The sequence below is a fragment of the Leptonychotes weddellii genome, chromosome 1, assembly GCF_054177405.1.
Source record: "Leptonychotes weddellii isolate Sample4059 chromosome 1, ASM5417740v2, whole genome shotgun sequence".
Lineage (NCBI taxonomy): Eukaryota > Metazoa > Chordata > Mammalia > Carnivora > Phocidae > Leptonychotes > Leptonychotes weddellii.
The window spans coordinates 126376371-126390326 of NC_138369.1; the positions used below are offsets into that span (position 1 = coordinate 126376371).

The window sequence follows — 13956 nt, forward strand, 5'->3', positions numbered from 1 at the left end:
CCCTAGCCCTCTGTACCCTGGCCATTCCCTCTCTGCCTGCATTTACTGGATGACTTCCAAGAATGTTAGGAAATTAAATATATTTTGCAGCCTCCAGAAAGTATCAAGGGACAACTTTAAAAGTGATACTGAGCTGTAGATAATTGCATTTATTTTTTAAAAGTCTTTAAAAGAACACCTTTTTACAATAAATTTTGAGTGTTGGGGGAATGGACAGTGAGGGTTGGAAGGAGGGATCAGAGAGAAAATATGAAAGTGGTTGATAAAATCTGGTACGTTTCAGAAAATAGCACAGGTTCAAAGAAACCTTATAAACATAAATACCAAAAAAGGCAGAAAAATATATTCCATTACTCTGTCACTCTTGTTTGTCTCCTTAGGCATTCTCCAGCATTTTCTGGACATTCATTCCAAATAACTATCCAACAAGGACTTATTGAATACCTTCCATACCATGGGCCCAGCCTATGAGATGCGAAAAGAGAAAGGACACCAAAAGAATGACTGCCATTTCTCACACTTTTTTTTAGCTTTTAAGAACTTAAAAATGCTTTCAAATACTTGATCTCATTCAATCCAATCTCACTGTACGGATGAGTAACCTGAGAGCATATGAGCAGAAGCATAGGAGCAGGATCATATGGTTATAGGTAAACTGAGCCAGGGCCCACGCACACGTCTTCTGACTCTAAGTCCTGTGCTCTTCCATCTCTACCTTTCTGCCACAAAGACAAGGACTGTTTTTAACAAGTTTACAGCATACAATATATACTCCCACAATATGATAAACTTTAAAAGATGTCTTTTACGGAGTCCTGGGTAAAAACGCATCGGAGTTAAATGTTAAACTTCTTCTACACAAGGTCCCCAATGAAATGACCCAGAGAAGAATAAAAAAGAAAAGGCTTTAGGGAAAGGGAGAACAAGAACAGGACAATATGGTTTCCGCATGGTAGAAAGTGTGGTGCCATCCCATCCAACCCTGCCATCCCATCCCACCCTGCAGGTGGGACCAGGTGACAGGAAGACACTGAGGGGCATCTCACAATTCCACCTCCTGAGAAATAGCAGTGCTTACAGGAAGTAAATGAGACTATGAGATCCCCACCAAACTTGACTGGCCCCCTTGCAATTGTGAATTTTTAAGGGTCAGAGGCAGCAATGATAAGGGTGCTGGCTCAGAGGAAGCAAAATTCACAAGAGCATAAAAGACACTTACAAAGCCATAGCTAATTAAAATTTTCATTAAAACCAATAAAGAAGGGGTGCCTGGGTGGCTCAGTCATTTAAGTGTCTGCCTTGGGCTCAGGTCATGATTCCAGGGTTCTGGGATTGAGCCCCTCATTGGACTCCCAGCTCAGCGGGGAGCCTGCTTCTCCCTCTCCTCCCCGCTCGTGCTCTCTCTCACTATCTCTGTCGTTATCTCTGTCTCTCTCAAATAAATAAATAAAATCTTTTAAAAAATAAAAATTTAAATTTTAAAAAGTGATAAAGAATAGAATGGGCACTGCAAAAAGTCAAAATCAGTGGTACAGTAAAGAAATTTGAAAAACTGCCATGGAATGAGGAGGAAGAAGACGAGGTGATTGAAATAATGGGAGAAAAATTGTTGTAAAGAACATATAATACAGAAATCATAGATCAGAGATGTTGGTGGGGAAAAAGAGAGAGAGAGAGAGAACAGAATAAATAAAACAAAGAAAATAAACAAAAACATAAAAGAAGAAAACTTTCCTGAGCTCATATATCCATAAGGATCCATCAGTCTCCTGTGACAGAAACGCAACACCAAACTTAAAAGAGTCTGGGAAATATAATTTCTATTCCAAGCAGCCATGTGCCCACATGAAAATCAAGAATTATGTTAGTAAGAAGGAAAATATGGATTGGGGGAACCACTACCAACCTCTGCCATAACTGAATAAAACATGCATATTTGCAGATCAAAAGATCTCACTGAGTATCCCGCAAAATTACCTCAAAGACTTCTACTACAAGATATATTCAAGTTCAAGAAAAATAGAAGAATTTCACAATTATCCAGGCAGGGGAAAAAAAAAAAAAGCAGGCTAGCCTCAGTCCTATAACAAACATCAGATGACAATAGTGACACACCTGTAGTTTTGAGTGTAAAAGTTGCCAATCAAGAATTCTAAGCTCATCCACGTTGTCATTCATGTCTAAAGGAAATGCGGGAAAATTTTCAGCTACTCAAAGACTCCTAAAAAGTACATCCCTCACATCCTTTCTGAAAAAAGTACTTAAATTATACTCCCACCAATTGAGAAATGAATCAAAATAAGAAAGGAGAAGTTTTGATGAAATGGACCCCCCAAGGTGAGCACTCAAAGCAACTAAATATACCATCTAAGTAATTTTTTTTTTAAAGATTTTATTTATTTATTTATTTGAGAGAGAGAGAGAGAGAGAAACAGCATGAGAGGGGAGAGGGTCAGAGGGAGAAGCAGGCTGCCCGCCGAGCCGGGAGCCCGATGTGGGACTCGATCCCAGGACTCCGGGACCATGACCTGAGCCGAAGGCAGTCGCTTAACCAACTGAGCCACCCAGGCGCCCCCATCTAAGTAATTTTTAAAGGATCATTGTAAATGAGTTTTTAAATACAAACAATAATTATTGAAAAAGAAAATAATGTTAAAAAATAACACCAGGCATACAGTCTTCAAAATTCAATGAATATACACACAAAAGTTTTGTGCCTTTTATTGTTTGTAAATTTCACCTCAAAGTGGGGGAAAACCGCAAGTAATTATTAAACTCTGGTTAATGACATTTGTGCTGAAGTATTTAGGGCAAAGCACTCTGACCTCTTCAATTCACTTCAAAATGCATTTTTTTAAAAAAGATGGGTAGAATGGATAGATACATGATAAAGCAAGCAAAGTAGTATGGCAATGGTGGAAATGAGATGCTGGGTATAGGAGTGTTCACTGTAGAATTCTTCCAACTTTTCTGTAGTTTGAAAAATTTTATGAAACAGTATGTTGGAAGAAAAAAGTAATACCTGGGTCTAAAATCCCAGATTAAATAAATAAAATAGGGAACTGAGTGAACTACATAGAAGGGGGAAATAACAGGGCATTTGTTTCTTAACCTTACATAGGAGACAGTTGATAGGTAGCATTTTTTTAGATCAATAATTAGAAAATTATAGGTTCCTATACCTGTGTTTTAAATTATCAAGGCAATTCGAATATAATTTAAAAATAGGACCTGTACATTCCATATCACTAGCAGGGGAAAAAAGAAAAAGAAAAAACAAACAGCATAGCAAAAAAACAAACAAACAAAAAAATTTAAGCAAAGAGCACAAAGTAGTTTAAAAAACAGAAAGCATAAGCAACTTGACTAAAGTAAAAACTAACATAGTAACCATGACAATAAATATAAATGGTTTAAACTCTTATATTTGAAAAACGAAACCTACCAATATGCTATCCCAAGACAGCACCTAGAACAAAGAAAGGAAAGTATCAGAATAAGGAAAGATAAGCTAGCAAATATATCACACATGTAAACGCACAATCTATAAAGAAATCAGGATCACAATGTTCTCCATCCAAGTAGAATTTAAATGAAAAGCTTAAGTGAAATTTAGATAAATCCTGACAAAGTGAGCAGCTCATAAAGAAATATAATTGTCATGAACCTTTATATGTCACATAATATACAATAAAAAAAATAAAACAAGAATTCTTAGACATTCTGAGGAAAACTGATAGAAATGTAATAGTAACAGGAAGCTTTAAGACCACGTCTTTGATAGCTCAGAGAGGTAATATGCATACAATAATATAACAGTAAGTTAGGAAGCACCCCAGGTGTGTTTCGGTCAGTGTAGAGCTGATCAGGACAATAACTCTGTTCATTGTAGAAGCTGTATTTTTCTTAATGAAAGCATACCACATGCAAGCTTCTTTGGCATCACATATGTGCACTGACATTTGGTATATGCTGTCTACAAACCCCATCTGCACATGAGCTGCCAACAAACCATTCTCTACATGGGAGATCTAGCAAGACTCAGGAGCTATAAAGTCTAGAGAGGTTTCCAGTGTTGATTTAGAGGAAGAAGCAATGGGATGGGTTATAAGAACTGGAAAAGATTTCTTGTAACTGTTAAACTCAGATATTTCAAAGCGGCGGGTCCTAGTAAAAGATCAGATGATAGAACGAGGAGGTTCAGGGTCTCCCAAGCCAGTTTTGGTTCCCTAGGGCTAGATCCTGCTTTCACAAACAGAAATGAGAGAGTTGGGAAGATGAGTGAGGTGAAGGGAAAGTTGATAGATGGACATGAGGACATTATGAATTTGCAGTAATGAAAAGATAGCCCACTGGAGATGCTCTGGAGGCTGTTGGAAATTTAGAACAGGATCTGGGTTGGAAATGTGAATTGAAGAGTGACCATCACCAAAGTCAGTTAAGACCACACGATTCAAGTTACTGGCAGAGAGGATTTAGGATTAGCAAAACCCACGAAAGCCAGATGATGGGGACGTGGAGAGCCAGGCAGAGAACTCTGTGCATGAATCGTAGGCAATGTAGAGCCGACAAAGGTTTTGGATCAGGAAAGTGGTTCTAATTACTAGGAAGTTTCCATTTTGAAGCCCAACTCTGCCTCCCTACATATCTGTCAGCAGCTGGTGCTTCTTCTGCCCTATGGGGTAACACAGAAATCATCTGCTGCCTCTTCCACATGTCAATAGAGGGAAAAGCAGAAACAGCATAAAGCCTTCATGCATTAACAGGGCTAGAAGGAGAAGACACAAGGCACTCTGAGAAAACCACATTAATCATCAACCCAGGAAACTGGAACACTCTACAAAACCATTGCTATAAATTCAATATTTACATAAAAATCTGGACATTCAAGTTCTTGTTACCACAGGGAAGGAAAACATGTAAAGCTGCCAGAAAGAGAAGCCCACTTGCTACCTAGACTCACCGAATTCATATTTGAGTGCAACATTCTCCTTTCACAGAGAAGAGAACAAAGTTGCCAAAAGACAATTGGCGTCTTGATCAATAGCATGTCCACACAATTTACAATTCCCACGTGACCACTCCCATGTTGGGGTTGAAGAAACTGTAGCCCCGGGGGCACAATGACCTGCCGTATGTCACATAGCCAGTAAGCATCCAAACTACGCGTAAACCCAGTTTGCCCTGCCACTCAACCACACACACCAACCCAAGCAAGCCAGACAGGCAGAGAAGAAAAAAAGAAAAAAATGGCTGCATTGTGCCCGAAGAAGCAAACCCACGCAAACCTTATCTGTTCTTCGGAAAGATGAAAATCCCAGGTGATGGAGGCACTGCATACGCTCAGCTGGGTTTGGGGCGAAGTCACTGGGACCCTCTCTACAATTTCTAAAGAAGAAATAGCATCTGCCAGCTTCCCGCCCAGGGACCTTCTTACAAGTATGGTTTGGCTGGAGCCCAGCCAGACTTCCTGGGTCAGAATCTCAGGGTGGGGCCCTGGAACCTGAGTTCCTCAAAAGCCTCCCCAGTGAATCTCACTTAAACTCAAGTAGGGGAGCCACTGGGGTTTACATTCTTGAGCAACGAGCACGTGAAGAGTGAATCCAGATCTTGTCCCCAAGTCTGAGGGCAGACCGGACACAGATCCTCCTCCTGCCTTCAGTGCCCAGGCCCTCCTGTGCCCTTCTGGCCCCCGCTCATTGCTCAGCTCAGCTCAGCCCAGAATGAGTCCTCCTGAAGGACATCCTTCTGCCATTTTAATTTCTAAAACCTGTCATAAAAGCAGCTCTTCTCTCCTAATGAGGTAATTGGTGCCATAATGCCATTAGGAAAGTGCCCCTGGCGTGAGGCTCAATTAAAAAAGGTGTATTAAATGATTTACATTTCTCTATTTAGCTGAAACACTAGTTCTAGACTTGCTAAGTAATATAATGTTAATGAGCCAGAGTATGGGGCTCATTTAATTCTATACTGTAGCTTTCTAATTGATGCGTCGTTCTTCCTCACCCCACCGTCCAATTTTTCTTCTCCTAATGCTGGAAACAGAGAGAGAGAGAAAAAAAACCTATTCAAGGGTCAGGAGGCAAAAGGGAAAACCTACATAAAGACGGCTTCTCAGTCAGCGTGGCAGGCCGACCTTCCAGAGGGACAGGACTCTGTGTTAACTGTTGACCCTGCAGGTTTATTCTGGGCTTCAGCTAAACCCAGAGGCCAGAAGAGCGCCAATATGGAGGGCCTGGCTGCAGCGTTCCCAGCCCGAAAGATCTGCGGCTCTCCGGAGAAGCCCGGGGAAGGTCTGCGGTGTAGCCCACGGGGCCAACAGTAGCAACAGCAATTCCAGAGAGCTCACTGGAAATGCAGAAGCCCGTGCCCTACCCCACACTTATTAAATCAGAATCTGGATTTAACAAGACCCTCAAGTGCTCCTGACGCACTTTGAAATTTGAGAAGCACCGGTCTGGACCCTTCCAGAATAAATCAGAACTTCCCGGGCCTCCCTCAGAGAGATTTACCCACTAGAAGCCAGCCCATTCCTATCCTCGTGGCAGCATTTCTCTTTTCTGAAATGTGACACCGTCTTCATAGGAGAAAAACCTCTTTTTTATTTATTTATTTTTTTTTTTTTTAAGAAAAATTCCCCAAGTAACAGAAAAGACCAAGAAAGAGTTTCTGGACTTAAGAAGTTCGAAAGCCCGTATTTCATTTTACTCACATAACCACCAATCTCTCCTGCATCACACCCAAGGGCTGCCGCTCTGTCTCTGCCAAGCCACAGTTACATGAAAAGCCAGGAGAAAAGCTCTCTTTCTGACACAGGAGAGCCAGGAGACCAACCTTCTCAGCTCACGGAATCACGGCATGTGGGAGCTGGAAGGGGCCTCAGAAGGCCCTTCCCACGCCTTCACCCCACAAAACAAGACACAGAGGCCCACAGGAGGCAAGTGATTTGTTCGAGCAACCTCTGCCCATGAGTGGCAGAGCCGGCTGGGACTGGGCCCAGATCCCTTTCCTCCAGCCCCGTTTCTGTCGCGCCGGGAGCCCCCGGGGTACTGTGCACGAGGACTGGCTCCGTGCCCATGTGCAAAAGCCATTTCACAGATTTGCACAACGTGAACCAATTCTTCTAAAGCAAACATAACACTGCACAGTTGTGAGCACCGCTGGGGAGAGGGGCTCCCCAGAAACCGCTTGGCTGCTGGTCTCCAGATCATGGATCAGCCAGGACATTGTGCAGACAGTGAGCATCAACCCAAGCCATTCTCAAAAAACCTGAACTCCATATCAGAGCAGAAAAGGGAACCAACTCTTTCTTTTCACCATCTTTTCTTTTCCTTTTTTTCTTTTCTCACTCATTTTCCCCTGGCAACCACCAATCTGTGCTTTGTTTTCTATGAGTTCAGTTTTTTAAGATTCCACATATAAGTGAGATCATATGGTATTTATCTTTCTCTGACTTATCTCACTTTACTCTCTTTCCTTAACAGGCTGCTCCATTCCAATTTTTGTACTGGAGCATTCTCTGCGTGAGAAGCCTGGTACCACCAGCTCAATGGAATATCTCCACAACTGACTGATGGCTTGCTTGTCCAAACTCACCATTTTTTTTCTTCAAATACACACAGTCTGACTTGGGGATGAAGACAGAATAACATAAATGTCCCTTAAAACCGGAAGTCTCAACCAACTGCCCCAAAATCTAGCAGACCCCAAGAAACTCAGATCCAAAATGACCAAGTAATGGCAGTGGAAACATCCACGTGAGAAAATCAGCCATGAGGAGGGGACTTCATAAAATCCAGCCTCATAAACCTCAATTCCCCAAAGCCCCTTTCTTTGCTACCTGCAGCAGCCAAACCACCTCTCTTCCCGTGTCAATGTGTCCCTCCAAGGTGGCCATCACCTCCTGTCCCTCTAATGCCTAAAATGACAAACATCAGCCTCATGCTCCTGTCTACGAGAAAGTGAGGTTTGTACACCCAGGGCTCCTGGAACGGACCTCCTGTTTCCTTCTTCCTTCCTTCCTTCCTTCCCCTTTCTTTCTTTCTCTCTTTCTTTCTTTCTTTTTTCTTTCTCTTTCTTTCTTTCTTTCTTTTTCTTTCTTTTTCTTCTTTCTTTCCTTCTTTCTTTCTCTCTCTCTTTTTTGTCTTCCTTTTAGTCCACCCTGTCATTTTTCTAAAATGGAGAAAAGGGGGGGAAAAGCAGAGAAGCACACGAACCTTCCCTGCAGCGATGTGAGTGACTGCTATGTTTCCATGGCTCGCTTTCCACTGTTCTCCGTGACCCCTGCAGACTCCCCTTGTGAGTGAGTGTCCCGGAATGTCTCTTTATTAGGTGTCTGGAGAAGTAAAGCTGTCCTGATGCCAGCGCCCCCACACTGAGGACTTTATTAGTTTTTTAATTTTCTGTCTGGGTGCTCCTGCTGCATCAAACTTTCCACAGCTGTTAGGAGCTATTAAGTAAGTAGCTTCATCGGCCCTTTCCCCACCCCACCCCCTCCTTAATAACAAGAGAAATTTCTGGACATGCTACGTGGAGCCTTTAAAATAAAGATGCTTTGTGTCTCGGGGGAGAAATTGTTGGGGGTCTGAGTGGGGAGAGGATGTCCTGCCATCAGGAAAGCACCTTGCCTTGTGGGTGCCTTGGCTTGGAGCAGGGGGGCCATGCTGACCACACGGGGGACCGTGCAGAAGTGGGGAGCCACTCCCTCAGCCATTCTGCCCAGCAAGTAGGGGACCGGGGGTAGCTCCGACTGTTTTCAGAGCGGACTTGGAATCCGGCCCAGAGCTTGATGCCCGGTTCAAAGCGTTCCCTCCTCAGTGGACATTCTTAGACCTGCAGCGAAGAATAAAATAGAATGACTTGCAAACGTTCCCCGGGGTAGGCACACAGCTGTGGTTCTGCTCAACAGGCCTGGCTCTTATTGCTCACGTCTCCCCTGAGAAAGAACTCCTGATCCCCACCCGCCCCCAGAGCCCCCTCCCTGCCTGTGTCCTCCCTCGATGCCCTGAGCCCATCATCCGCAGGACTCCTTGTGTGTAAATCCAAAGATGGGTGCACGCACACACACACACACACACACACTCACTCAGACACTCACAGGGCCATGTACTATTCGACCGGGCAGCCGGGCCCTTACCCATAGCACCCGAGGATCTGGAAGGTTATGGCCACTGGGTGGGCAGAGGAGGGCAGACTAGGCGCTTGAGAGCCCAGAGCTTTCTGAGCATCCCTCCTGGCTCCAGCCTGCCCGGCAATTTGCTTTCCAGCGGCTGCCTTTAAGCCTCTCTTTGAGAAGACCTTATTTGCAGGGTGAATGTGAAAGCCCTGAGAGAAGAAAACCCTTTGGTGATGCCCGCCTCGGGAACAATTTTGCCTCTGAGAGCAAGTTGGTATTTGGGGTTAATCCCTCTGTGGAAACACTGGGTTGAAAGCCCAGAGGAGGTCAGGGGTCTGATTAGGGCTTCTGTTGACATATAAACTTCCTGGTCCTAGGAGACAGTCGCAGGGGTGGGGGCAGGGAGCAGGGAAGAAAAGAAAAGAAGAATTTTTTTAATTAAATGGCCTTCTCTCTTAAAAATAAAATCAACGAAATAAGGTAGAGCTTGTGGAATCAAGGTTTGATAGGAATGTCTAGGTACAAATATTTTATTTTTTCAGTCAAGATTTACATAATAGGACTGAAGCATCTTTTGAAGTAAAATTTGAAATGAAATGCTGATATATATACACTCATATATGTATACATGTAATATGTATGTATGTGTGGATAGGCATATTAAAAAAAAAAAAAAACAGGAAGAAATAAGTTTAGTTATCTCCCGAGAACCACAGGAATGGTTTTGTTGTATTTTTTAGAGTGGGCTCTGATTTGTGTTTAGTTTGGTTTGGTTTGGTTTGGCCAGAGAAAATCATCATGAAGACTCTACAACAGGCAGATAAGCTGAAAATGATGGTATTTAAGGCAACTAAAAACTGCTATAAACACATACATACAAGAGAAGCCTAGATGACAGTATTAAAGACAAATAATACTTTCAAAAGAATTAAGAGAATAAAAAGACTTCTTCCATATGCTCAAAAAAAGGCAAAGTAAAACAGTGCAGTTGGGGTGGGGGGTGAGTGGGGGAAGGGGTGGGGATGCCAACACGGTTATCCAAAAAAGAGCAGTTAATTTTTAAGATCTATAATTGGAACCATTTTTTAAATTAAATTAAAATTTTTAAAAAATTCAAGTATTATTAACATACAGTGTTATATTAGTTTCTGGTAACGAGCGATTTTTAAAAGGATTAAATTTAAAGACAAAATAGTTACTTTTTTTTTTTTTTTTTTTGAGAAAAAGCCAGGGTGTCAAGAGTCTGTCCCAGACATCTTTAAGAACATTAAACAAAATATCCATGAAGAAACTGTGGAAACCCTATTGTTTGGGACATTTGCAACCAGATAAAACTCAGGGATGTAGGATTTAAATCCCAAACCATCCCGTAATAGAAGAGAGATCCCCAACCCTAATGTCTAGTCTCCTTTTGTATCTCTAGCTGGTGAAATTTTTTTGAGGCTTTTGCAAATATTAAAGATGCTTCTCACTGTTTACTTTGTTAAAGAAAAAGGAAAACATTTCTTTAAGAAATGGTCACCTTTCCACTCTGAGTCTCTAGCTAAGGAATCTTGGAAAGCCAAGCATCTAACATTTTGAAAATGAATTTGTCAACAAAAGTAACCAAAAGAAAGAAAAAAGTGAACAAAATTTGAAATCAAATCCTATAGACCATTCATTGCCCCTTCGAAAGAATCGAGAAAATTTCTAATTCTTTCCTTTTTCTCAAGAAATCCTAGAATCTCCCTAATTCATCAGCTACTTGGTTCAGGCTTTGCCTACTTGGCCTTTTTCCTTTTATGTCTCTCACCCCCTAAATGAGAATGGTTTCTTGATATTTTCTAACACAAATTCCGTCAAAGCATCTGACAGCAGGAAGATGGCTGTTTCAGTAGCAGGAATAAAAAGGAGACTAGAAGGAAAAGGAATGACACACAGAAGTTAGCAACACACCTGCAGATGTAGAGTTCAGAAGTTCACAGGCTAAGGAGGTCCAGCAAGGGCACTGCTGAAGGCACGCACTGTGGAGGGCACCCTGACACAGAGGTCTGCAGCTCTCAGGAGCACTGATTTCGGTGAGCCCCCTTGCAGGACCACTTCGAGAGGGCGAGGCTGAATACGGTGGCTGGATAAAAGGGAAAGAATTCGGGACCCACAGGCGAGTATCAGAGGTTGTCAGAAAGCTAGTGGTGAGTCAGAGGGTGACATGAGACTATGTTATACGGGCAGAAGCAAGCCTGACAGTGCGCTCCCCTTTGGGCTCCAAAATGCCAAGTGGCTGGGCTCTGGGGTCTGCAGTGGGCTATGTAGTCAAGATGACTACATAATTTATTCCCCCATCGGGACACTTCTGAGAGTCAAAGTCCGGGAGTCTATTAGAATTATACTGGGATAACCCATACAAGCTGGGACCACCCCAGGCAAACTGGGATGATGCTGACCCTAATTATGAATCTCCCCAAAGTCTAGGAGATAAAGTTTAGCTGCCCTCAGAACTGACTGCAGACAAGGCTACCCCCACCCCCACCCCGGCTGAGCTCCTTTTCCCCAGGGGAGAGGCCTCTCCAATGGCAAGGAGTGGACCATGAGGAAGTGCCTTGGGCAAATAAGTGTGGGAAATGGACCATTCCTACTCCCACTCTCTCTGGGAGACTCACAATATACATATTAGTAAATTAGAGAGTTTGAGAAGGCCTGCAGTAAATTAAGCTACTTAGCATTGTTCAACCGGGGGGTCTTCCCAAAGGTTTTTGACCACTATGAGATCGTTTGTCTGCAGAACTACCTAGAACATTCGGGCAAACTGAGCCTTTGGAAGCCAAGTGTACAGGGCAGGGCTGGGATTCCAGGCCCTCCCTGGGAGATGGAAGCTGGCAGAGTACGCAGGAGCTTCCAGAGCTCCTGAGGATGACACTAGCAGATGTTCAGCTGGGTCAGGTAATACAAGAACCTACCCAGGGACAGCCAAAAGGCCTGTAGAAACATGTCTGAAGCCAACCCACGCTGTGAGCACGAAGCCTTTGAGTTCACAGAAACGCAGGCAGGTCTCCCTAGCCCACATGAATCCATTTCCTCCAACAAGGAAGACAACAAGGACTGCACTTGATATTAAGGCCGTGGTAAGCCTGACCCAAACTCGGCTGAGACACAGAGAACCCCTGTCTCCCTATAAGCGTTTCTTCCACGGGGACCGGAGGCTAGACTCACCCATCCTGCCATGCCTCTGGCATGCATGTCCTGTGGGGAGTGCCCCAGAGAGTGTGGGTGAGGCGGCCTCAGTCAGAACCACTCCAAACGAGCAGATGGGTTCTGGTGAAGGAGGTGAGGGGTGATGGTAGAGGCTAGGAGTCAAGCCAGAGATGGGCTGGACACCAGCTCAGGCACTTGTCGGTGGGCATAGTGGAGCAACGCTGACACACAGCCCATTAGGCAGAGGCTACTGTTTCAGGGACACTCCAACCGTTCTCACCTGGATTATCACGAAGTCCTCCGACAGCATCTCTCTTGGCAGGTCCCTCGCTCTTCCTGCTTGTCCTTCGTTTGGCAGCCAGAAACATACAGACTCAATGTTCAGAGCATCAAACAGTGAGTTGGTGAGCAGGAGAGCCCTACAGGAAGATCATGGTGGGGGCGGGGGGAGCAAAGGTCAGTGATTCTCCTCAATGTCCAAACATCACATGGTGCCTGTCATGAGAACTCTCTAAGAAGACATCCCAATCTCTCCTCCCTTCCAGTCACTTCTATCCCCTCCACTCCATCTACTTATGTGCAGCTGCTCTTCGATCCCCAAACATACCACTCTTCTCACAATCCCTTGCTTTTCCTATTGCTGTTCCTTGCCCATAACAGCCCTGTCTTCCTAGCTAAGTTTGACTCATGTACTTTAAGACCCACCTGAGATTTCACGTTTTTAGCTGAACAGCCTTCCCCACTGCCCCTGTATCAATGCTACCTGAGCAGATTTCGAGCCTTCCTCCTCAGGGCACTCGCATCTCCTTGTTTGGCTCTTAGCACACCAGAGGTAGTCTCCTTGGCTAGACTCTGAGTGCCTGCCGGCAGGAAATTATCACACCAGTTCCCTTGTCCTTGGTGCCTACCCCAAAACCCACTGCAGAGTCCATGCCCGGTTACTGTGGGGTCCTGGAGAAACAAACACAACTCTGTGGAGTCACGTTCAAGATTCAGAGTTTTCCTCAGGCTTGAGCATTTTAAATTTGGAAATGAAAGGCACCAGAAATGTCTTTAGGTTAGAGTCTGCAGGAAATGATCAAAATGATGAAAATGTGAAAATGGTTCAGGACTCTACAACCACGGTCGAGCAAAAGGATGTTTGCTAGAGTTTATTATCCTGTGAGTTCATTTCTCAAGACGAATGTAGCCTGAATGGCTAACACCATTTCAAAAGGAACAGAAGCCCACCCGCCTCAACCCCACCCAATATTCGTGATCTCCATGAGTCCTTACAGGAAGCAGGTGTGAACATTGGGGTGAGCAGGTACTTTCAGCTCAAAGAGTAAGGATTTCTTTTTTTTGACTTTTTTTTTTTTAAGATTTTATTTATTTATTTGACAGAGAGAGAGAGACAGCGACAGAGGGAACACAAACAGGGGGAGTGGGAGAGGGAGAAGCAGGCTTCCCGCGGAGCAGGGAGCCTGATGCGGGGCTCCATCCCTGGAATCATGGGATCATGACCCGAGCTGAAGGCAGACGCCTAACGACTGAGCCACCCAGGCACCCAGGAGTAAGGATTTCTAAGATGGAAGAAACATGGGGTGTGGGGAGAGGCAAGGACTGAAGTGACAAAGAAGAGAATCAAGGAGAATGACAGGATCTAGGAGGTGAGAAGAGGACCAGAAGAC

The 13956-nt window shown here is 44.0% G+C and overlaps 1 long non-coding RNA gene across 4 annotated transcripts in view; it reads right to left on the reverse strand.

Moving 5' to 3' along the window:
- Positions 1 to 2705: 2705 nt before the first annotated feature.
- Positions 2706 to 13956, reverse strand: part of LOC115941221 (uncharacterized) — a 34317-nt gene continuing 23066 nt past the window's right edge. For 3 of the 4 annotated variants that reach the window (XR_014148805.1, XR_014148804.1, XR_014148797.1), the window contains 3 exons: positions 12567 to 12705; positions 11051 to 11222; positions 2706 to 8832 (listed from right to left, as the gene is read on the reverse strand). This is a non-coding gene — a long non-coding RNA (uncharacterized LOC115941221). The remainder of the gene's footprint in view (positions 8833 to 11050; positions 11223 to 12566; positions 12706 to 13956) is intronic. The other variant, XR_014148800.1, reaches the window with a different exon arrangement.